General features: G+C 36.9%; 1 long non-coding RNA gene across 1 annotated transcript in view; it reads right to left on the bottom strand.

The window, feature by feature from the left end:
• The window catches only part of LOC101475125 (uncharacterized), a 77,724-nt gene that overhangs the window by 33,708 nt on the left and 19,513 nt on the right, over positions 1-24,503 (bottom strand). Inside the window, exon 2 of the long non-coding RNA XR_001167975.3 lies at positions 17,703-17,749. This is a non-coding gene — a long non-coding RNA (uncharacterized LOC101475125). The remainder of the gene's footprint in view (positions 1-17,702; positions 17,750-24,503) is intronic.

Raw genomic sequence — 24,503 nt, forward strand, 5'->3', positions numbered from 1 at the left:
TTTACTATTCAAGGAGATGTCATGATGACATTTAACATTTTCTGTATATGTGTGTACCATCTGTGGCACCAAATAAAGCCCACGCACTCCCCTCACCTGAACTCTCCACACTTCATCTGGCTTATTTTTTTTCAGTTTCTTTCATCTTTCCCCACATCTCTTTTTCTGTGGATTTTTATACCAGTTGTAATTAATCACTTTAAAGAACATTACACAATTACCCCTAATCGCTTCTTAACTGTAAAAGCGTTTTTAAACAAAACTACTAAAACTAGGCTTCAGCTCTGGTTCCAAATATTGAGCCAATAGATTGACAAGCCAGTATATAGAACTAGTATGCAACGGCACACAGTAGCATCTGGATAATTTTTTTTTTTTTAGATTTCAACAAATCAAAGAAACAAAATAGTAAAATTAAAAGTTAAAAGAAATAATCTACCTCATTCACTTGGAGTGCATCAGGTACAACAGATTTCTCATCATTTGTTCCATCATTGTGTGCACAATGATTAATATATAATGTGAAGTCACACACACTCCTGCAGAATTCTGCATATTTTTAGATATATAACAGGATGATGTACCTGCTATTTACAGCTGTGTGCAAGATTCAAATGAGTTTTTCGATGTTAACGTTCAAAGGTCACGCTCATCTGCTCTAAATGCCATGCTAACAATGTGTGGAACATCAGGAAATGCATCAAATTGCAGAGAGAAAAGTGACATTTTGAGCCAGGTGGTTAATTTTACTGAATATACTGCACAAAAAAGGAAAACATCCACTACTGCATGTGGTTACAGCTGAAGAAAACTCTGTGAAGAACCACCCTCGCCAATTAGTGGATCGTTGTTGTTGCCTTGTTGGCTCATTTCTGGTGGGTGTCAACCGAAATTTAAGTAAGCTATTTTTTTTTCTATTCTATTTAAATGAGGCCTCTTTGTAAGGGAAATTCCCCTGAAAATCACCAATAAAAGTCTTAATCTATTATATATATATATCCATTTTCTATGCAATTAGAGCCAAATTACAGGTTTACAATAAAATTTACAAGACCATAAAATTAAGGATTACAATTTTATGCCCCAAGGTTAAAGTCTGCATGCTCTTTCAGAGGTTTAACTTTACAGTTATGGCAGGGAGAAACAGAACCCCATATTTATTCATTAAATCTAACATTTCTTGAGACAAAAATCTGTCAGACTTAAACATATTGAGTGTACTACCACAATTATTGTATATGTTACTGCACAGAAGTAGGCTAGTTCTACGGTAAAGTCAATAATGAATGATCTACGTGTGCTCACAGTGCAGAGACCACCAAAGTCAGTAACCCTGTTTTGGGAATAACAGTCAAACTGGTCAATCTGGCCGGTTTCCTTAGCCAGCGGTGGACGGTTCAGTTTGGTTGACCAGGTTGGTCAAAGCAACTAGACATGAAATCCATGGCCTTTGGTAACTAGTTTTATCACCAAGATCCCAAAATCAGAGAGTCACTGATAGTTAAGATAATACTTTCTGAATTGAAAGGAACATGTTGGGACATAACACAAAAAGGAAAGTTTCACTTTCCTTTCTGGAACAATAGTTGACTGTTAGCTGTCTAAATATCTAAAAGGTGTCATTTTTACCCCCCAATGGCAGGCTGCAACCAGCAGAAGGGGCGTTACCTGAGGTTATCTCGCCTAAATCAGTAGCACTTAATGGAAACCTCGAAAAAGACCCATGTGTCATCAACACCCTAATCCCTGTCCTATTCTTTCCCAAGACTCCCCCAAAAAATCTGTGCTATCTGTAACATTTAAATTAATTGAAGGATTTAATAGTGACTTTAAGACGGACATTTTGCAGTAATTAATTTGGAGTTAAGAATTATATGATCCATGGACACCTGGAAGCAGAGACTATCATTTTATACAAGTGCCAAAAACAAAAAAACTCTTATGGACACACAGCAGGTTCATAATATATCAAGGTGACTCATGAGGTTTTCACTGTGCCAAAGACTTTTATAGTCTTCGCAAACATTACGATAAAATGTCAATGGAGAAAGCCATGATGATGGATTCAGTGCTAAATGTGAAAGAGACAAAGTGAGAATGTAAGTTTGTGAGATTTTTGTGAACCTGCATGCGATGTGCGAGGGTGTTAGCAGCTCTGGTTGTGTAGGTGTATGAGGGACGGGATGACTTAAATGATAATGATCTCTCATTTCCCTAGCTCGCCTTGCCTCACTGCAGGATCCCTGTCTGATTTCCTTATGAAGCTTAGGTGGACACAAACATTAGGTTTTAGTGCACACCGACTGCTGCACACTAAAAAAAACAAAAACCAAAAAAAAAACAATGAGTCCTTCTATAAAAATAGAAACTGTGCTAAAAGTTTTATTACAATAGGCTCTAATTTAAATAAGACCTTTACATTAAACTGTCCTTTGGCAATCAACAACACTAGGTGATCCAGTTATTTTAGGACATCTCTGACAGAGGCAAATACTGGATCAGTGATGTGTTTTTAATGCTGTTATTGATTCAACATTGGCCTTACATAACCTGAGCATGTACACTGGACAAACATTACTTCAACTCCAATCTTCTCTTCAATATAGCCAAACTAATAGCATTTAGTTTAATTTTGATTCATGATTTTACCTTAAATTGTCCTCTCAAATATATATGTTTTAAAAACTGAAGCTGTATATTGAAATGCTAAACTACAAACACAGCCATATTCAAGTTTCCAAGCACTGGAAAGATTAATAAACAGGATTTGCTTAGAGTTCTGTGACTGAGAAACAATATTTGCTTTGCAACATGCCTTTATCCAACTCAACCAAACGCATGAGGAAATAAATTCTCTGCCTTTTTCTTTGCTGCATCAGTAGTGTAAAACAGTCAGGGGCTTAATAGCTTGTTTGTATTTGTTTGGTCCCTAAGACTGCATGCATGCTGTTTTATTGTATTAAATCAAATATATGTGTATTAAATGAAAAGCTGACTAGGAGAACCTTAGTTCAAACTATTCACTTTTTGGTTTTTCTTCTTTTCTGATTGTAAACTTTTTAATTAAAATGAATAATTTCTCATATTTTCTGTGACAGAAACTGCTGCAAATCTTTCCAATTAAAGTAAATAGATCCTAAAGACTTTCACTTCCTAAATAGGAACAGCAATTACATCTTTTGCTAAGTATAAATCAGATGGAGGGTCAGCACCTGCAGAGTGAAGTGGTGCATTTAATTTCATATCAGTACAATTTTAATGAAACTACAGAGAATGTGTTTCTGTTCAACAACAGGAAAACAGTTATCAAAGCAAAATCAGGGATGCAGACAGTTGAGTCCTCTATCCCTGTATAGACAGGCAATGTATAACTAAACGGGGTACAACAGGGGTAAACAAACAAACAAAAAACAATAAAATACAATTTCTTTTTTTTTAAAAACTACAAAACTATCACTTCTTAATTGAAAATGGACAGTAAAATAACCTCAAAGCTAGAAGTCCTCCTTTAAATTATTTCATTAAGTTATTAGGAAATGCTTGAAAGTCAACAATCGCTTTGACAAAAACAGGCAGTTGTATTATCATTAACGCACAGCAGCTCGAAACCAGAAGAGTACAACACATGGTGCTTTGATGCCCACATATTTTGCAGAAGGTATCGCCCCAGATCAGATGAATACGATTTGAAAAAATGCACCATTGTGCAGTTTTATTTGATACATGTGGGAATTCGAGTCCTTTCCCCCCTACATCTATGGAAGCATCCGCTCAAGACAATTGTGTTCGAGGAGAGAGAGGGTGGAAAAAATAGAACAAAAAAAACCCAACCAAACCAAAAAAAAAAAAAGCATGCAATTAATTCACTCAGAGCACTTTTGTAAATAAAAAGTCCTCTGAGTCAAAGATTTTTTTTAAAAAAATCTTCACTGTGCAGAGATAAAAAGCCTGCAGTCTGTCGATACAGTCATCTGATGAAGGAGGAAGCACTTCGGTGATCACCTTGAATGTGTTTGCACAAGAGTGCTTCTGCCACACACAACCTTGAAAAAGCTATTCTTTGGTCTAAAATGCAGCTTAGTCAAGTGTTAAGGTGGTTACTACAAATATCAAAGTCACAGAGAACGTCTTGCACAACGAAGGAGGAGAAACAACTATAGCTGCAATTTTTAGTTGATCTTTTTTCCACTACAAAAATTGAGACCTTTAAAGCAACATTGCCTCAATAATAGTTTCAGCGAAAACCAAATTAAACCTAAGAAGGAAACATTTATTAACTAGTTTACTGTCAGTGTGCTTTCCCTAAATCACAATGTAAAACAACATAAAAAAGTCACATGAATTTAATTAAATGTACTAAAGCAAGTACATTTTACTTAATTTGAATAATTCTATTAAAAAATTAATACATATAAGCCAACTCAGAAAATTATTCAGAGTTCTTAGATCTTACATAAAGAAATAAGTGATGTGATATGTCTCATTTTTGTTATTGCATCCTCACAGCAACAGGAACACTGCTTTAATTAACATTTGACTAACAAAGTCGCACTAGTCACTTCAGCAGTCTCAGCCATGCTGGCCTGTTTTAACACACAAACACTGGAAACCACAAATCCACAACAATCGGCGTCTAAGTACAAGATAAGTGAAATGAGGATCAAGACTGCTAGATCTGGACTTAAACATTAACAGTCTTGGTTCTTGCACTTGCTGGTGCAGAACTGTCCATACTCAGAAAACCGTAAATTCACATTGAGAAACCAGACGAGTGTTCGGGTAAAAAGTGGTGAAAATTCAATGTAAACAAGTAAGAAGAAATATTTTATTTTAAAAGTAAAATTAGCAAGGGCAGTAAAGCAGTGACAGCAATTTACAATGAGCAAAATATTGAACACATTTTATACCAAAAATCCAGCGTATCCAAGTCTGAATAAAATCTAATTTCAACATAACAGCAATAGCAATTTATACATTTCATATAACATACATGTTTTTATCCATTTAAATTGTACTGACTGGGGTGTTAATCTTTAAACTGTAAGTGTTCTCATTTTAAAGCAGTGCAAGGGGACAAAATGGAAATATCTTTTGCAGGAGCAAGGCATAAAATAATGTTCCCCTAAAATTATTGCCAAACTATCAGTTTGTTTCCTGGGGTAGTTCAATTATTTTCTATTTTTCAGTACACCCTTTACTATTATTTTGTGTGGTTCACAGTTATAGCAGCTTAAAGCTCGGTTTCCTAAGCAAAAGCAAAGCTACAACGTGAAATACAAGTAAACACGGTCCAAATCCTACACCCACGTGAAACGCCTCAAATGTATGCCCTGCACAGAGCTACCATTCAACCTTTAACATTTCTAATATCCATTTTACGCTGACTTAAAGTGAGAGACATCAGTGGGGTGAATATTATCTTCCTCACAACCGCAGGTGACTCAGAAACACACAAACACACTCACGCGAGAATAAAGATCTGAAACTTTATATATTCAAAGTTCAAAGAAAATGAAATTCAAACTCTGAAGTTGATTTCACAGTTGGGTGCTTGTTTAAGCTGCTTCAAATCTGGTTTTGAATTTTCCTGTCGTATTTTTCTGATTCTGTGCAGAAGCATGACTCGGATGTTAAATAACTGAAATTTACTTAAAGCTCTTTTGTCTTTAGTCTTGTCCATTTCTTTCCTTTCATGAATTTTGTCTTTCAAAGCTCAAAATTAAGCTTACAGAAAAAAAAATGCAAGGATTCATGTCTGTGTGTTTTGCACAGAATTTCATAATTAATCGAGATAAATTGTACAAAAGATTGATATTTTTTCTAAGTATTTATGCTGCAAGACAGAAACTATTTCACTTATTTTTAGTGCTTTTGTCAGGTTTAAAATTAAATGAAGATGAAAGACTACAGTTACTAGCTATAAATGCTACACATTCCAAGAAATTGAATAAAATATCCATTGCAAAAGCTAAATATTTAAAGCAACTTTTATTTACACCCCTTTTGTATTTTGCATGTAGCCTCTATGTTTTTAAAACAGATTCATCGTGAATTCCTACGCATCTGAATGTAACTTAATTTCCTTCTGTGTGTAAGAAAGTGAGAGAAGGAAAAACAAACCCAAAATGTCAAATGTCTGCCTTCACATCACACAGGAAGCTTATCAGGCTGTGACCTTTTGATAATTGGTTCTTGTTGTTTTTGTTGTTTACAGGGTGAATGTATGCCGGTACACTAAACTGACGTGGGAATTTTAGTGCATATTTGCAAAGAGAAATATACCTCAATGTATTGTTACATTATATTCACGTGACGATCTTGATTTTTTCGTCACTATGAAGCCATTTTTGATTATGAAAGATGTCTTGAGTGCCGTTTTTATTTCGAGCACGGACAATATGAACGCAGTGGCAGATCACCGGAACTCCTTTGTATTTTATAGACGTATAACATCAGCTTCGGTCGATCTTTTTATGCGTCATTTTAATATTCCAAGTTCAGTAATGGGCTGTTGTGAGAAAACACTAAGCAGCCTGATAACATAACACGTTCATAGAGTCGGTGGAAAATATGGTGTTAAAAGCAGGGACGCGTCGAAACCTCAGACACCCACTATGTCTTCCTTTACGAATCAAAGAGAAGTAAGACAAGACGTGAAGTGACCAAACGGTGGTCACATTAACATTTCATTTCGTCCACGCCTTTGTCCCTTTATTTCCCTTTAGGTGAATAATTGTTCTGCGCCTCAAAGCAGAAGCACACCGGACATGTTTTGAGTTTTGCAGGCCATCGACTCTGTCTGCAGAAACCAAAGTCCGAAGAGCCCAGAGACGATCGAGGCATCTCAAGTAATCAATCAAGAAAATAAGGCTGAGTTACACATGCACACGTTCAAAGAAAAATCACATTTCCATGTCGAATTATTTATCACACCGAGGAATAAAATCCATTCCTGCAAATGCAGCTTACTGAAACTGAATCGACTCTTCATGCGCCTACTTATCATTAAACATTTAACTGCGTACTCTGCTCCTGTCTTTCATAAAATCTTCGAGACTCTTACATTAGGACTTATAACGAAGTCATTCTTTTATTATTTAAAGTTGCATCGTGGTACACACATTTTTCTTGGAGGGGAAAAGGCACGCAAAGGTAACATGCAGAAAATTTCATTACGACGATAAATTTAAAACCAGGGTGTGTGTGGTTCTCCCCCATAGGTCACGGGGAAGAATCGCAGTATTTTATTTTGGCAAATTTGATTTTTGACATTTGCTGGTGTTGAAATCTTGGAAGGAAAAAAGTACAAAATGACCGCATTTTAATGCGAATTCTGTGGGCTAAGACCGGACACAAGAGGAAGTCTGTTGTAAATAATTTCACAGCAGAACTGCTCAATATTAACAGGTGATGTCGACTATGTGATTTTGATTAAACACAATTATAGGAGGAATGAAAGATGTCAAAAGCAACACAGGGTTGTTTCCTTTAGAAAATATAACAACAGGAAAGAAACATAGAATAAAACTCATATATATCTATTTTCCCCCCAAGTTTAAACTCACCACTGACCGTCACAACTACCCAGAAGTTAATCGGGAAAAACTGGATGAAAACTACGACATACTGTCCGAGAAAAGGTGGATAAACTTTTTTCTAAGATGTGACAATAGCCTGGACCATCTGTCACGCAAATTTGGTATTAATGTTGTGAAACAGCCCCTGGTCGGATGTTAGGCTGATATTTAATCGAATTTTTCATATATATATATATATTTTTTTTTTAAAGCGTCGAAAACAGTGTTTTAATTTGCCTGAAATGTATTTTAGGCGAATACATATGAGAGAACTGCAGAAGAAGAAAAACAAAGAAGAGAGACTTGGCTTTTTTCAGTGGGAAGGAGTCTCCCTCTAGTGGTTAAAAAAATAAACTACACCAATTTATCGCCTCTTCCCTTTTTCTGGCTTTCACATTGACATTTAGCGAGTGTAGCATGACCTCATCTTACTGACAGTCACCTAGGTTTCAGTTTCTGAAACACCCCTGCAGTGAGATCTACTCCGACCAGGTAAAGTCCGCATATGGTGACTTACTGAGGCAGTGACGAAGGGGGGAAACAGTGTTTCCTGAAAAGCTGATGAGCACAGGCTAAAACCACAACAAATCTAATGCACTGATGAAGTTTGACCAGAGCAAATGGAATATTAAAATACTCTCTAGATTTAAATGGATACTTAAAAAGCTTATATATTGAAACAAATTTAACTAAACATAACTGCAATGTGCAGTTATGCTATAACCTGTCAAATGAGTTAAAAATGTTTTTAAAGACATGCAAAGAAAATAAACTATATTAGCTTTCCAGAACTTTTATGAATGCTTGTGTGACTGGCAGCCTGTCCACGGTGTACCCTGCTCTTGACCTAAGACAGCTGTGATAGGCTCCAGCCCCCCCCCCCCCAATTTGGATAAGTGAAAGAGAATGGATGGATGGAAGCTAACTTATTCAATGAGGAATTCATTCATGCATTAATTTTTTCCCCACTTTTCCACTTGAGGTTTGCAGAAGTATAGTAGCCCATCCTAGACATCAGAGTGAAAGGCAGGGAATACTGTGGACAAGCTGCCAGTTTATTACAGAGCCACACAGAAACAGACAACCACTCATGTTCAAATTTACACCTAAGGACAATTTAGAATTATCAAGTAACCCAACATGCATGTCTTTAGACTAAAGCTGGAGTGTGTGGAGAGGACTCACACAGGTACACAAAACCCAGCCACTGGGTCAAAACCCTTCTTGCTGCAAGCAAGTGTGAACTTAGTTTGTTGTCTAAGTTAATGGTGTCCAATTAGTTTTCTGCTTTAAGTTTATTTGGTATAGTTTCATTTTCTTAGCCTTCCCCTCATATCTTACTATGTGAAGTTGTATGTTAAGAGTCTTTGTCAAGGCGTTGAGTTACTGAGTCATTTCCTGTTTTATTTTGGTAGTCTTTTATGTTTAGTCTCTTGTTTTGTCTTCCATGATTAGTTTCATCTGTCTTCTCTATCCCTTTCCTCTTCCCTCATTATCTCTTGTATTTATTGTCTCAGTCTCCTCTTGTCATTTGTGGAGTTGTCCTTAGTTGTCAATCACCTAGAATCAAGTCCCCCTCTGTTTTTGTTAGTCCTTTAAAATTCTTAGTATTCTCTGATTTTTGAATTTCTTCTCCACTGGCTTTTTGGATTTGGGATTTATGTTTATTGCCAGTGCAATCAGCATTAAAGCTTGCACTGAGCCCCAGTCCTGCCTACTATGTTCAGATCTGGGATTAACTTGACAATCCAAGTTTCTGTTTAAGATTTGTGTTGGCGTTTGTTTTGCAAAATAGTCCTGTTTTTATTTTTTATGTTTTATTCTTTATTTAAACAGAAGGAGATTTAGCAGAAAATAAAACAGGTCAACTCTGGCCTCTAGTCTAAGATCTCCTCTGCTTCTTTACTTTTCTTTGTCTACCTGGAAAGGTTGTAATAATGCTAACACTCACACCACCACCACCACTACTACTTATTATTATTATTATCATTATTATTAGAATATTAGAAGAAGAAGGAAATACAAAAGTCCATCCATCCATGGATCCGTCCTCTTCAACGTATCCGTTTCAAGGCTGCAGGGGGGCTGGAGCCTATGTCATCTGTCACAGGGTGAGAGGACAGGTCGCAAGTCCATCACAGTGGCAAGTGTTTACCTTTAAGGTGTGCTGCTGAACTGAGAAAATATTCATTGATCATGTAGCAATGAAAGTAAATATACATATATAAATATATGTATATCTCTTTTGACTTATTTGAGCTCCCCTATTAAGTACAGATGTACAAATAATAGAACAACCTGGGCTTTCTATTGATATCTCATTTGTTTGGGTGGCCTCTTTTATCTTCAAAGAGGAAGGAAATCACAAAAAAAGTTCAAGGGGAAGATCCTCTTTTCCCCAGTTCTCATGAGGATATAAACAAATATAAAAAATGTATTATTTTATATGCATTTTTTGCAAAGTGAAGACCTGCAGGCTGCTTTGGAGTCAGGTGCATTCAGAAACATTAGCCATGTTGCACCATAAAACACTGACTATGCTGTTGATCCCTCTATATATAGCTTTTATAAACAACTGTTTCCATGGGGGGAGATGATTTGTATCCTATAACTGGTACAATTGTTTCTGATATTGATTCCCAGAACAAAGACTTAACAATGATATACCTTTATACCTTTATTAGTCCCACAAGGGGAAATTTGTTTCCCACACGGCTGTTCTCTCTACATGTCCTGTTCTTCGCCCTGGCATAACTCTGTTTGGTTTACAGATCACGAAGAAGAATAGAAAGAGCCAAAAACAGTCATCTAACATTTAAACCAGGTAACCTGACACGAAGTCGAAACCGTGTGGTTTAACCGGGGAATGAGAGGGTGACTTTGGAGGCGGCAAAGTTATAGTTTCTTTAGTTTGGTACCAAAAAACGAAACAGATACGCACACCTTCTGAATTCAAGTAAAATACTGCAAACTCTTTATAGGCATACAAATGCACTGTTAACCAGCTATTGTCATTTTACAGGCTCTTTATTCATGATTATAAAGCAGTAACTAATAACTTAAACTGCATGACAATATTCTCCAAGTATTTTTTAAGTATACTAATAGTTTTCCCTGAATAACCCATTCATTACTGATAGTTAACAAATACGATTTTGTTTGTGAATTACAATCTTAATATACTTTGCTCAGTATGAATGTCATAAGGTGATTTTACTACAAAAATAATGTATTATTGTATTGATATATGTAACAAAAACAAAAGTATCTCTTTTGCATCTCTAATTAAGAGGTTATTGACACAAATCCCTTATAGTTAATAATCTTGTCATTGCAGAAAACAATCATACAGAATAACTTATTAATTACCACTTTATAACGACCAATAAAGCGTTCCTATTCTGCTTGTTATTACAATGTCCTATATGATGTCATTATGCCCTAATTTTCCAATGCAACTTGCATATATTTATTAAGGTTAATCCCTCCTGATATACAATGATTTTCATTAACTAATCATCATTTTTATTTGAAAGGAAGCCATCTGTAATGTTTTGCACAACCTCGGAGCATTAAAGATATATTAAACACTTTGGTTTGCCTCTCAGTTCTTGAGCATAAGCTCTTTTTCTAAATAATTCTGTCCCATTACATTTTATGTAAAAGTATTTTAGTTAGTTTACCATCATCTATGACAAATTGCTACACAGAACCTAAACCTGCATAATGTTTGATAGTTCTGACAAAACGGAGATTTGATCCTATTAAAACGGCAGATTGAGAAAAAATTAGTACATCAATCCTTGCAGCTATAGTATTCAATATCTTTTATTTTACATTTGGTTGAAAGCATGATCAATTTTTTTCATAGCTTTGCATTTTTCTTTCTATACAGAAGGCAGATGACTTTAAAAAAACATGAACTTATAAACGAGAAATGCACTGTTGTTAAAATGGAAAAATGAAGCACAGACAAGAAACACCACTAGAGGCTGACAGCACTTGTACTTTATTTACAGTAACTGTCCTGACTTCTTTAACTGAATGTGGCCATAGTATAGCATCAAAAGGTAACACAAAGCAATTTCAAACTGAGGCGAGTTCATTTTAAAGGATCATTTGAACCCTGTAACCTCCATATTTCACCAAGTGCTGTTTCTAACAGGACAGTCATTTTTCTCTGAGAGTTACCAAGAATAAAAGCCTACAAATGAGACAGCTAACCGTAGAATATGAGCTTCTGAAAACTTCTTTGTCATTTGTCTCTTACAACCCTGAGTAATGAGCAGAGTGATGTTTGTGCCGTTCTTAGTCATTTACTGTATCTTGAAGCGTAATTCATGATGAGTAAAGGTGCAACAGAACACACACGCCCACGAACTAGTGACCTACTACTGTTTTCACCTTGACAGGATATTCAGTTTTAACATTTATTGATCTCAAGCCTGACATCTGACTCACACACCCTTATCCTGACTGTTGTGAAGGGTTTATCGTCATTTAGGGACACAGAAATCTCACTCAGAACCTGGCCTACAGCGCACACGCCCATGCGATACCACGTGCACACACACACACACACACACACACACACACACATCAAAAGTCACTTGACTTTTTTTTAGGAGGAGACTTTCTGGAGCTCAGCAGTTAGATTTTCATGTGAAATAAAAACAAACATGTGGGAGGCTCAGTTCTACAGAAAATCAATCTATTGTTGCACTATTTTAACTGTAACACAATACTTATTTCTACTAAGTCCACAAGTCATGTGGCACCTTGACCCCATGACTGGAAAAGTGTACAATACTGACTCATGAATTTCTACAATGAAAGGTTTTTTAAGGACAATGTCATAGTTTCATGTTAAGACAAAACAAAACCTGTTTGATTCAAACCAATACTAAACTTACGTGCACACACTTGCTCACATGCATACAAAAGCATTTTGCTAGTTCTTGCTTATGTTGTTTTTTCATCATCTTTATATAGTCACTTGTTTTGGTCTGTTCTCATTTTCTGGATTTACTGTAAAGCACGTACGAGATAAAAATATATTCGACTCACTAGTTTCTAGTGAACCTGAGTCAAAACTACTCTGATTTCATATACAGTCTTCTGCAGCTTTGGGCCTTTTCATGCCTATCAGAGTAAAAACAGCATGGCTGAAATATTTAAACTAGATAAAACATTTTGAATAGTAAATAAACCCTAAGCATACTGTAAATAGTAGAATTAGGATTTATTGTGCAGCTCACGTACTAAAGTTATTCCTGATCGTTGGAGCCAATTTTTAAAAAAGTCACTTGTTCTGTCGTCTTCTACTTTCAAACAAATTCTCTTAATTTTTAAGGAAAGAGAAGTAAACTGAAAATTTTTATTTTTTTTATGGGAAAATATTACTGGGCACAGACCAAGTTGGGAACCCAATTCATTAATCGGTTACATCAGGACAGTATTAACAGTCCTTTATCTAACTTGCAGTATATTGACAAATCAGTTTTAATATATGTATTCATGGGCATGTGAGTGAAATACTATCAAACATTTAAATACGGCGTATTCTCAGACTGAGAACACAGCGGATCACTGTCGAGGGAGACGTGATGCAGAGTCATTTTCTGTTCTTCGGTTTCTACTTTAATTTTCTGGATGACACATAGCAGGTTCTCACTTCTTCTATAGCTGCTCTTATCTGTCAAAGGCAAACCTTTAAATAAATAATTGTAACCCTGTCAAGTAAGTTGAAAAAAAATATCTGCAGCTGTCCTTATGAAGTCCCTATGTATGCATCTCAAGGTGCTTTGATGTGTAACATTTTAAGCCCAACTGAAAACGCTTAAAACTCGTATTTTTAGTGGGTGAAGCTAAATTTGAGCTTATCCCTAACTGTACCTTTACCATTTTAATAATCACTATGAGTGTCACTTAAGCTGCAGTAATTAAATCAACAAAATTCAAAAAAGAAGAAGATATGCTAAGTGCTTCACGGCTAATGTTCAGAGTGGGAATTTTCTGATAAAGTAAATTGTATCAGCACACATCCTTGTCTACTAAGTTAGACTTAGACAAAAAGACTTCAAAAACACTTCACAGCGTGCCGTAAAAAATGTAATCCCTCTATAAGATTCACCAAACTTTTTTCAAATGCATGTTATGAGCTGTCTAACCAAATCACAGGCTGAATTATGCTCTGAACGGATTAAGGACTGCATTTATTATACCACACTTCAGAGTTAGGGTGCACGTTTAGAAAAAAAAACAGAGGTATGGAGAAAAAAAGTGATCTCAACCTTATCCCAACTATATTCTCCAAATAACCTGTCATATAATTAACTTTATATAAAAAGCTTACCGCTCTCAGCGCAGTCTGCTCTCACCATCTGTTACTATTTGTATTTTTTAAGTTAGGATTAGATTGTTGGTGGATGTCTAGAAATATTAAGCGCTAGCTGCGCAAGAGGCTGTTTCCACCAATAGAAATATGCAAGGCAGCTAATTAATTAATGTGAAGTGAACAATGTATTTCAGAGGACTCCTTCACATGACTGATGAACGGTTTAGATGGGTGTTTACCAAAGGATGAGGCATGAATGACAACTACCTTAAAAACAGTAAATTTTAAATGTATGGGAGTGGGAGTGTGTTTGGCGTTTCTCTACCCGGCAACAGAGAGCTGAGTCATCTCTGTCACAGCACTCCCACGCCTACCCACGCTGCACTGCTCTCAGTCTCTCTTGGCGGTGGAGATGCATGGCCACGGACACGATACCAAAACTAACTGCATCACTTCATTCTGGCCCACAGGTGACAAAAACATACATTTACCGTAAACGGGGGGAGCCTTGGCGGAACAGGGCTGGCATAGGTGGGTGTGAGTGCATTGTGTGTATGTGTCGTGTGTGAGTGAGTGTGCCATCTGACAATACATGGAAACTGATACCACTTATCAAACATTACGAAAAGTGCGTGGACCGAAAGGAGTGTTTGAAAGAGCAGAGAGCAAGAAAGAGAGTGAAAGAGTTGTGTTTCTATGTACATATTTTGACCTTAATTTCATACAGCCCAAAGTGCTTCATAAAGCATGATTAGTATTGCGCAGACCAAGCATGGCCTAACAGTTAGAACTTAATGAAGCTCAAGGTCAAATACATCATTCCAGTGTGAGTAGAGAAATGGCACTGCTGATGCATTTTTGGCATGTTAACAGTTTAAAAGGGATTTACATGTAAAAAGGGAAATCTTTCATCTTAAATGATGATTTAAGCCTAAACATGAGGCAGATGTAAGGCTTCCCAGAAGTCCACATTAACACACTCCCATAATATTTGTCTGATTAAATAACCCCATGTGACCTAACTACCTCCGGGCATTTTGTTTAGCTTGCACAGCTGTTCACTTTATCATGTTTTAATTAGTCGTTCGACTCCTGTTTTCAGCATGAATGTTTTTGTGCATAGGACATAAATGACAGGTTTGTAACTTCTTGAGCCCAAATTATACTTTCCATGTCCAATGAGCCACAAGGAACTGAACACTGGCAATAAATTCTCCAGCTGCATATCTCAGAGGTTTTGAGCCATGTCACGACATCCACAGGCTGTATACGCGAACAAGACTCAGCATATCTCCTGTGTTTCTGTCTCAGCATATTACTGGACAGAAACATAGAGCAACTGTCTGCATTTGTCCAAGTGACAACTTTGTACAAAAATACACATCTATGTAGTTAATAAGTTTAAAAAAAAGGCTTTTGTAGAACGTTATGTAAAATATTGACTTTGACACTATCACATCAATCATTGGTTAATGAAAAATGCAGTAAGAAACTTTAAGCTGAGCATTTTTGTTGTTGCTATTTTGTTATTTGTATGTGACAAAAGCAGTGAATCTGACTAAGAAACTGAGGGAAACTCATACTGAAGCGATCCATCGATTACAAGCGAAGCCCACCCTAAAGCATACTGTACTTTAACGTCCTTTGGACAAATGAAAGCCATCATTTACAAAATGAACATCATGTTGTCTCAATTACACCTTGGAATTAACAACTGAAACCCTAAACTCATAAGGCTAGTGTTTACTGGCATCATAGATTGAGGGAGCTGAGGGTTATCTTCCCGTTAAAATCTATTAAACTGGGCCTCTACTTGCAAAAGGAAGAGTTGCCCCTTGCTGATCATTGGAAACCATGAAAGTTTAAGGCACTTGCACACTGGCTTCACGTTCCAGAGCTGAAAGATTTTTAGCAAGCACAAAGCTAGAAATGCTCACTGTCCAGCTATCACGTTTTTCACGACATGCAAGACTGTGCCCGCAGCTACAATGATAAATGCAACTGGATAAAATGACCCTTTTTACTGATGCAGTTTGAGCCATTTTGTCTAAAACCTTCCTTATTTATTCAACTTTCATTGCAAAAATGCTCCTCCGTGTGAAAACATGATTTTAGGTGTCTTAGTGGGTTAGAACCATTAAGTTGGTGACTCAAACAAAGAAGTGGCTAAAAATATCACTGCTGCTAATAGATTTAATAGACAAAGTACAATATGAATCTCTACATTTTTATAGCCGACTTAATCTACACCAAAGAGCTGAGCTCCATTTGCTATACCTGCTAGATAAATAATTTAAACGTCACCTGTCACGAAAATGGCAAACTGGGGTAAAGGCTGTGTGGTGCAAAGTTGAATTAGATCATGAACAAATCTCTCACTTTTTTGGAAGCAATGTACCACACAGAGTACCAGCTAGAATCCCAGTAGCTAGTTCTCCAGTAGCTTACCCAGTTTAGTTTCATATTCGTCCATTTTTCTCACTCAAGAATTTAAATATGCAAGTTTCCATTTGTCACTGAATGCAGCATTAACATGAACTACAGCTGATATAGCTCGATTTTGTGATTTTGGTCAGATAAACAGATACAATTCAACATTTGGTGTGTATATGTTTGTTGTTTCTGTCACTGCAGATCAAACAGCAAAGCAATGCTCAGTTAGCGCTTGATGAAAATAACCTTCTAGTAATCTTCCAGCCTTTATTTACCAAGTGATAGTCTAATTACTTTTATTTATTTATTTACTTTTGCAATCTATGCCTCACTATATGTCTGGCACGTTATAATAACGCTGCAACCTGTGAGGCAATAAAGCCCTCACTTCTAGCTAGCCTACTCAAAAAGGCCTTTCTGTTCATTCAAAATGTGAATCTGGAGCGCAGCATAATGTTTGTGTTTTTGATTTTCCTCCTCATAAGCATGACTTTACACAGCTTACAGATCTTTGCGTCAGCGCAGGCTGTGAAACTCCCACTAACGTCACTAAAATACTCATTCTTGTACACAGACTGATCAAAGTGATTAACGTGCTCCTGATCTGGAACTCTTTGATCCCCTTGTTCCATCTGCAGACAGCTGCTTCAATATCACCAGGAGATATAATACCGCCACTTTCACTTTAGCCCTTTAGAGGTGCGGTCAGTGCGTCACACTATGATTAAATGACTAAGTTTAGAGTTATTGTACATGCCAAGTGCTGAATATAGCCAATATCTGCCACAACCTGTCCGACTGCCAACTAACTCAAAACATTTTTCTTCACAGTGCTATTTACCATCTCTTTCATTCTCCACTGTCCAATTGTTCATTACGTTTCCTATTTTTAACCCATCTCAGCAAAAGGCGAACCTGTGTTTTGCATGCTGTGCTATTTTGTGCTGTAGGAAAATATTGTGTGCTCTATTTTTAAAAAAGCAGCTTATTAACGTCTTTTTCTTTACTTAAGAGGGATAAAACGAACTCGAATGGCCCCGCAATCAAATTCACAAGGTTCCGAAACATTTGTAACATCTTCAGGCTAGTACCTGATTCCTTCCTGCTCTATAAGATTGTATTTTCTCTACTTTTATAAATACACAATGTGTGATCTTTCCTTTACTTTGATCTATTTTACCAAATGTCTTAAAGAAGCAAAGCTTTTCTACAACATCTGCAGAAATTACTACCGAGCGGCACACAGATTAAAATATGAAAGAAGAGAGTTTCCTAGAACTGTGTTTCTTCTAAGTCTGATAAACATCAGTCAGTGCTAAAAAACAAAGCTAAAGTCCAGCTTGAGGTTTACTTACCAGTTTGTCTCTCCTCATCCTCATCTTCATCAGAAAGTCAATGAGAACTAAAAGGGTAGAGAAAGAAAGAGAGAGAGGATAAAGAAGAAGGAATGTTTTAATCACTCTGAAGGAAGCCAGTTATCTTCCCACTCACATTGCTGAATATCCTAGTAAGGCAGACACACAGCACATGCACACTCTCTCATACACACACACACACACACACACATACACACAAAAATACACACTCAGAGATGTCTCCAAAGGTCAAGATGAATCAGGGGGAAGAGAGAAAAGGTGGTGGACAGAGACAGAAAGGGTGAGAGTAAAATAGAAAATAAAGATCCAGAATAGAAAAGAAGAATGAATAGAATGTAAAGAGCAAAGCAAATGACAGAGGAAGGAGAGAGCACAGAGAGACTGGAGAGAGAAAGAATGAAATGCATGGCTCGGCTGAGTCATCAGTAACCACCACTTCCTCCAACGCACAGAGCTCTACTAATGACTGGCCAACTTCTGAGTGCACACACACACACACACACACACACACACACACACACACACACACACACACACACACACACACACACACACACACACACACACACACACACACTTAACCTGCCATCTATCTACTTTCCACTTCAAACTCTTTTCCTTTAAAGCAGGAAAAGAGTGTGTCTGTCCATCTTTGTGAGAACTAATTTAAATCAAAAACAAAAAACCACTGAAACTGAGGCTGTTTACGCTTGTCCTAACTCTGAGACAGCACACTGAGACAGACCTTCAGTGTGCTGTCCAAGGGTTTAGGTGGGGGTTAGGAATTTAGTTGTTATAATTGAAGTTTCTCCAATGTGCTTTGTAATTCCTTTTCTCACTGAGAGTCCTCACAAGCCTTAAAGTGCAAACATGTGTATGTGTATTTAGGAAAAAGCCTGAGAAGGCATGTCATGAGCCGACCCCACAGTGTGTGTCATGAGAAAATGGCACAACAACCAGACAGTTTTCCCTTTTCCCAGAATTCCCAGGGGCATGGTCTCTTAGCTTTCATGTGTTGGGGGAGTTGCTTTCCTTCACACCCACAAGCTAAAGGGCTGGAGAAACCAGGCTAAGTGCCTTGGTTAAAGAAATAGCTCAACAGTTGCATGTTTGAAGCTTATTGGTCTGATATCCACCAGTTCAAAACTAGGTCTATAACTTTTTTCATAAAAGAATGACATTTTTTAAATGAACTGACAGATTTGCTGGCAATAAAAGACAATCTTCCCAACTTCAGTAGATTGTACACCATTACTTGTTCTGACCAGCAGGCTTTACTACACAGGCTAGCTTTAAAGGTAGCACTAGACTGAGCACATGTTTAGTGTAGCTGAACTGTACTGAAAGTACTGTAGCAGGACAAAAGCCCACTGACAACTCTAAACCTCACTTATTAACCACAAAGAATCTTGCTGTGTTCTTAAGGAGAATTGTAAAAAGTAACTAATTGGGTCTCTAGTAAACAAAGTTCTACCAAATTGTTCTACAAAGGAACAATTTCCTGATTACACTAGATAATTATCTTATGCACAACAGGTTGCCTAACATGCTATAATTTTTACTTTTGGTTTAGAACACCGTTAACCCTTTATAGGACACTAACTGAAATACTTGAAAATTCCAATTTTCAACCCTACACTTTTTTTAAACGTTTGTATTTCTAGAAAACTGGTCTACCGAGATTTTCCTGAACAACCATCTCTAGGATTTAGAGAGAAGTGTCTGAAAAGGAAAAAATATCCAGTTCCCACAGTTCTCTGAGCAAATATGTCTTGTTGATGTCAGAGGTCAGAGGAGAATGGCCAGACTGCTTTGAACTGACAGGAAGGCAACAGTAACTCAAATAACCACTCATTACAAAAGTATGCAGTATACAGCAACAGAAGACACCACCTGGTGCCACAACTGTCAGCTAAAAACAGAACACTGGGGGTACAATTTGCATGAAAGCATGGCTCCATTGTGCCTGTATCAGTGGTTTGGGCTGATGGCGATGGGGTAATGGTGTAGGGATATTTTACTGGCACACTTTGGCCTCTTTAGTACAAACTGAACATCATTAAATGCCACAACCAACATGAGTATTGCTGCTGAAAATGTCTGTTCCTTTATGATCACAGCATACCCATCTGTGGTTATGCTGCGATCATAAAGGGTATACCAATCATCTCAAACTGGTTTCCTGAGTATGATCATGAGTTCACTAGACTCAAATGGCCTCCACAGTCTCCAGATCTCATTCTGATAGAGCATATTTGGACTGTGGCAGAAAAGAAGATCTGCATCATGCATGTGAAGCTGAACAATCTGCAGAAACTGTGTGAGGGTATGAAGTCAATATGGATCTAAAATCTCAGATCAATGTCTCCAGCACCTTTTTAAATCTATGCCAGGAAGAATTAAGGTAATCCTGAAGGCAAAAAGTGATCAAATTCAGTAGTAGCAATGTGTAACTAATTAAGTGGCCGGTGAGTGTATGTAGTCACCAACAACCATATTTTTATGTCTTATAAACATGTAAAACTTGTTAACTTCAAAGTTATTTATAGGCTTTTTCTTCAGGTTCGACAAAGTGACAACATTAGAGCATTTCTCAAAAATGTTTAATCCTTAAATGCCCAGTTACCACTTGTGATTTAGGAAGTGTCTGCAAGTGCAGCATCAATGTACAAGCTATATATAATTGCACAAGTGAAACTCGGTAGATCTCTGAGGTCAAAACTGGGAATAAGACTGATGGTGAAAGTGCAACTTTAGGACAATAAGTCTGATGAACTGTAATGACCGATGAATCACAATAGCAATAACCTCAGAGGAAACAAACAAGGCTGGGCACAAGCTTTAAGCCACTTGGTGTGATTTCTTTTAAATCCTCCATCATTGCTTTTAAGGAAATGGCTTTATTTCACGTGAATGTGTTTTATTTATCAGAGCCCTTAAGCATTTGCATTTTTATCTTGACCAGCACTTTTGGTGACATTTAGAAACTTGTCACCTTGCCTGGCATTAATACATATTAACAGAGCATTAATACAACATATAAAGTGGGAAAAAATTACTGGATCATTCTGAAAGTGTATCACCCTATTGCTAATTCTTTGTTTTTTATATCCATACGCATCTACAGTAACTTTTCACCTGACATACTCCATTACAGTTTGCACTGACATTATGAATCAGTTTGCCTCTGGGGTTATTGTAATACAACCCCCCACGTCCAGCTCCATCTCCTATCCAGAGGAATTCATGGGAACTTTGAGCCAACTTCGTAAATACACGTTTCCTCCTCTGCAGTTCCCACACTTTTCCCAACACACTTACACACTTACACACACACACACACGCACACACACTCACACATACCCCTATTATATACCCATAGACAGAGACAAGTATAGACTTGGGCATGATGTCTCATGCAAATTGTGCATAGTCATACTGGCAGTAGCAGAAGATTACACCGGATGCTACTGTAGTTCAGGCTGGTTAATTACTGTATATTGCTGATGAACAGGATATGACAGTTTTGCAGCATTACCGCTACAATGCAGGCTCTATATGGTAATCTCTGGTAGAAGACCATTCGGCATGCATTAGCACATGCTTCAGTTACGGCAGTTTATTAAAAGGGAGATAGGAAACTTAGCTGCTCTGTGAAACTTGAATCGTTTTCTGTTTATTACAAATGAAGCAACAGAACCATATCGTCTCAGTACTCCCATTTCAATTGATGAGCGAAACGTGCTACAGTCGTAAGGCCTAAGACCATATAGCCATGTAGCATTTAGCTAAAAGCTAGGCTACATGTCAACTTCATCTTGTTAGTGCTTAATACAACAGTGCTGGTGTATGTACAATGCTAATAATCTTAAATTAAGACAGTGTGTGTAAAAGTGTATATCACGTCCAATTAGTGGGGAATAAAGCCACTGCAAGTGGGGTGTGAATGACCAGGGAAAATAAAAGAGTGAACGTAAACTGAAATAATATCATTTTTATGTGGAAAATAGACGAAGAAAAAAGAATATGCTTATGCTCGTGCTGCTCTGTGTTTAGATCTGTTTATTTTGTGTCCATACCTATAAATGTGGGGGCATGAACTGGTTTTTGAAGTTAGGCTTACTAGAAGAACAATAAAGTGTTAAAACCATGTTTATAGCGCTTTAAGGATTGGTCATCAAATAACATTTCAAATATATGAACTGGGAAAGCCGTAACCCGAGTAAGCACCCTACAGATTTCCCCAAATTGCCAACCCCTTGACTTTCTGCCATGCCACTGTAAATCACATTTACAAAGGCAGCTGAAGAAATGAGTCATGTGAGGTTAAATGGGCAGTGTGTGTCAGCATAAGTGGAAATCAGTCATCATTTTTGTGAGTTAAAGTAAAATAAGCCCACCAGTTGCTACCTGACTGGCTATTGTTTCATTTGAGAAGTCAGCAAAATACATAATGTAAGCTGTCCAAACAGAAACCATGTGGAGCCCAACAGAAAATCAAAGTATCACCTTTCTTATAATGACTTAGAGTTATACATGCTCTTATCATGACATGACTAGATTATTGTAATCCTTTCTATGTAGGTTTACCACAGTCATCACTTCGTTAGCTTCAGCTAGTAGAAAATGCTCTTTGACGTTTAACTGGGACGGGAAAACATGAACATATTACGCTAGTTTTAGCTGCACTCATTAGCTCCTTGCTAATTTTAGGATTAATATTAAGGTTTATTGATCGTTTCTCTTGATTGGCTTATTAATGAACACACTCCTGTAAGAGCCATGAGGTATGGTAATCAGCTGATCCTCAATATTCTAAGATCTAGACTTAAAAACCGAGGTGTCCGAGCTTTTTAAGCTGTTGCCCCGTGTCGTTGGAATACCTTACCATTTGATAATAGAACTGTTTCTATTTTTAAGTCTTTGCTCAAGACTCCATTCTGCCTCTGGCCTTTAATTCAAGCTAAGCTAAGCTAAGCTAAGCCTTGATATCGTATAGTTATCATTCTTGTCATTAATATTAATATCATTTTATACTGGCTGCCTGTGAAGCACTTTGGTCAGGCTTGGTAAAAGTGCTTTACAAATAAACTTGACCAAGAATTCAAGCCATTTCAAATTGCCAAGGCATTCTAGTATGAATAAAAGTAGATCAACTAATTGGGAACCACTCTTAAACCTTGCCATACCAAATAATCTCACAACCCAGAAGAAGCTGGGAAGCTATTACCCTGTAAAAATCTACAGACTCCTCTCAGTTAACAAAGACGTGCAATGAGCTATGACTTTCTAACAAACTCCAAATAATGTGATCATCATTAAACTTACAGAGAAAGACTTTCCCTACGTGCCAACTGTCTCTGGGGTAAAATTCACCCTGAAAATGGTGGATTTAAAAAAAAGAAATAACCAGGCAGTCAATATGAACAGCTGCCACAGATAAACATGCAAAGAAAACAAAAATCCACAGAAACTGAAACTTTATCTGCTTTATCAAGAAAGTTCAAGACGTCACAGTACAGCACACAAACACACGTACACAGAGAATAAGGATTAAAAATAAATTTTATATATATATATATATATATATATATATATATATATATATATATATATATATATATATATATATATATATATATTTTTTTTTTTTTTTTTTTTTTTTTTTTGTTAATTAGGTTGTTTTCAACAGTTTTAATAAAACAGTTACCAAGAAATTAGCTTAGGTGTTCCAAAACAGAAAAACAAGCCTGTTTACTTGACTGCCACGTAGCTCTGCTGAGTACATGCACAGAAATCAAGAGAGAAAGTAAGACGTTGAGAAATGCTGGCTCAGCAGAGTGCTCATTGTGGGAGGATTGTGGGAGATTGAGTCTATAGATGAGTCAAGGAGCCATTACACATATTATCAGAATGAATAGCATGGCAGTCTATCTTTAGTGTCCGTGTGGGAATCAAATATGTGTTGTACAGCTGAGATATGGCACTAAACATTCTACCACACCATAAAGACAATGGGAGTTTTTCACATTTCCTGCTACTCTTTGAATGTTATAGTTTAAAAAAAAGCAAGTCTTTATGAATTATCACCTGAAGACATGTAGTATGGTACTGTCATCTTTGTCTACAGTTTATGTTGTAGCTGTGTACTGACACCTTTAACATTATTATACTTTGCTGATTTGGAGTAATTAGCAAACAAACTCTTCCAATCCACCAGTGAATAGGCCTGTTTTCCAGTACCTGAAAAGCTCCCAATCTCTGGCTTGATCAGTTGAAATGTCCCATGACTTTCCTAAACAAATCTGAGACAGTGAAATAGAACACAAATCCATCTTTTCCCATTTTCTTTCCTTTAAAAGGCACCAGTGTTGTGCCTTTCAAATAGCCCATAGTGAAATTTACAACCAAATTATGACCTATGCTGTTTATATGCTCAGATGGGCTTTTTGACTGCGTTGCTGTTGTAGTATTTCTGAATGTTCAAGGCATTTTATCTTCATTTTTATCAGTGGCTTGGTGGGCCTGAAATGCATGAAACCAGTATTGCAGATTGCATCTTGTGCAAACATGACTGTGTAACACCGTAATTTTCAGTTTTGATGGCTGTTGCATTACTTGCCTTCTCATAAATCTAAAGCAGGATGAAATCTTGATTGTTAGCGGTTTACTGACCAAGTGTTTAGTTGCTTTAACCCTATATGTATAAATATTTAGCTGCCTTAACCGTATAAGAACAATTAATTGATCTAAAAAAAAAGGCAGGATGTCATTCTCTGT

Source organism: Maylandia zebra, linkage group LG13, assembly GCF_041146795.1.
Source record: "Maylandia zebra isolate NMK-2024a linkage group LG13, Mzebra_GT3a, whole genome shotgun sequence".
Lineage (NCBI taxonomy): Eukaryota > Metazoa > Chordata > Actinopteri > Cichliformes > Cichlidae > Maylandia > Maylandia zebra.